Consider the following 2,500-nt stretch of genomic DNA (forward strand, 5'->3'; position numbering starts at 1 on the left):
ATAAATTTCCGCAGACAGTGATGTTTTTTTTGTACTTGCTGGTAATTAAGAGGTAGGTAAGGGATGAGGCATCTTGGTCAAGGATGCCTATTAGATTGGACATTGGGTGGAGCATCCTAAACGCGAGACTATTTTGCAACCCTATCTATTTTGCCATTGTTATGCTATCATCATTCCCGTCTTTAGTGGTCTGTATTGAGGTTTGAAGCGTTTAAACATTTTTGGAATACGAGCGTATGACCTTCTAGGAACCCATAGTGAATTAGAGAGACTCCATGCAAGGAAACAGAAAGAAACAAAATAACCATATGTGTTGAAGAAATGCATTCATAACTGGTCAAGGGATACTCAAAACCTGATGGATTTCCAAAGGCAGTATAGACAAGCAGATATTCCGTGCTTTCTAGTCATGTAGAATTGCCACAATAAAGAAAAAAAAACTTACTGGTGACATGTTGCCACTGTTAATAAACTGTGTGCATTAAATATGCTTGAATGCTATAACAAACCTACAATCCTGCCATTCATTTTGTCAAGAGGGTAAATTAGATTTTTTCTCTCGTAAATCTGTTGTGCTACAGTTCCGCGGTAAAACTTGTTTTGTCTCATTTAAGTGTTTTTTCTCCACCTTCTTCAGGTAGTTATTATCATAAGTTATGCGTAGCAAAAACACGATAGCAGTTTGAATGGAACAACGGCTAGCCTTGGCCGGGGCGTAAGATACATAGGTAGCGACTATCGGAGTACTCATCGGAGTACTTGAGAACCAGGCTGTCCTTGTTGTGGGATACAAATATTAGCACTTTAGGGTATTTCAACGGATAGAATGAGGCTTTCCTTGTCCATTAAACTCTTCTTTGGTCCGAGTGTATACTAAATAACATTTTCAAGTCCTTCCATTCATTATTAATACTTCCGCATATGTGCATTCATGCGGGCCTACACACACAAGCACAGCTACCAAAAGCATCTCTATGGAGACGAACAGATACACACACACACACACACACACACACACACACACACACACACACACACACACACACACACACACACACACACACACACACACACACACACACACACACACACAAACATAAACAAACGCAAACCCATTATCACTCGTCTCCAGGAACTCAAAAGGGAAGTTCAGAGGTCTTTTTGATTTTCACTTTATTCATTTATTTATTTATTATTATTTATTTATTTTTTCACATCAAGATGCAGCCGAGCCAAAAGAAAAAGCCAGCTTAGGGTTAGTCAAGTTTGGCACGCTTCTAATTCCGTCCCGTGTTCCCGCAGTCCCCGGCACGTAGGCAAACATAATTAAAGAAGCACGTTGTTTGCATGCAGGGAAATAAAACACTCCAGGGTATATGCTGCCCTCGCATTGGTCAGATGAGTCCGGTCGGGGGTTGGGGGCAGTGAATGTACTGTTTTAATCATTTTGTTATCTCCTGGAGGTTTTTACACTAACGAGGGTTTCACAGTGTCCGGCCTCTTCTTCGTGTTCCCTGTCATTATCGGTTATTATTATTGTGCTGGGCTGTGATGATGGACCCGATACAGGTTTTCTGTGTTAGTTAACAGAGGGGGGGGGGGGCAGGGGGGGAATTAGTACATCATGGCCTCGTTCTGCGGATTGAGAGAGAGAGAGACATGTGTTGGCCGGTAGAGTGGGAAGAGAGAGAGAGAGAGAGAGAGAGAGAGAGAGAGAGAGAGAGAGAGAGAGTGCAAACACAGAGATGGCGATGGCGGTTGGCGGTGATGATATTGACTCATTGGGGCTCGGGGATGTGTGTGTGAGTGTGTGTGTGAACTCAAAGTTCTTGTCGCTTTTCTCATTTCCTCTTTCACTTTCTCCGTTTTTTTTGCCTTTTCTTTCCTCTCCCTCCCTCTCTGTCGCTGTGTCTCTAACCCTGATCTCCCCTTTTCTGTCCAGTGTTACGCGTCTAATCGTATTTTTACGCCCAATGTGTGAATGCGCTCTGATGGCGTACACTCCCTCTGTGCAATCGGCCGCCTCGTCTTGCTCTGCTTCATGCATCGTGAGGGCCTATAGTGTTGGCCAATCCATGTCATAAAGGGAGCCTATGTGCATCTTTGATATCGGTGCATTGACAATCGCCACAATGAATAGAAACCCTGATTAGGCATCAGCGCGAGACATCACCAGAGTAAACATACACAAAACATGGTCTCCAATTAACTGGTTATGAATAGTGATATTTAACCATTAAGCCCACCCCTCTGCTATGAACAAATTGAATCAATAGAAACACACACACACACACACACACACACACACACACACACACACACACACACACACACACACACACACACACACACACACATACACACGCACACGCACACACACACAGCAACATATCCACAGAGCTCAACAACAACCATTCAATCAAGAGGTTATAAAGGGCCATTATTTATTAATATCAGTAGAACATAACACTTGAACCTAGAGCTGCCATGTTGTTTTTAT

Source organism: Gadus morhua, chromosome 23, assembly GCF_902167405.1.
Source record: "Gadus morhua chromosome 23, gadMor3.0, whole genome shotgun sequence".
Taxonomy (NCBI): domain Eukaryota; kingdom Metazoa; phylum Chordata; class Actinopteri; order Gadiformes; family Gadidae; genus Gadus; species Gadus morhua.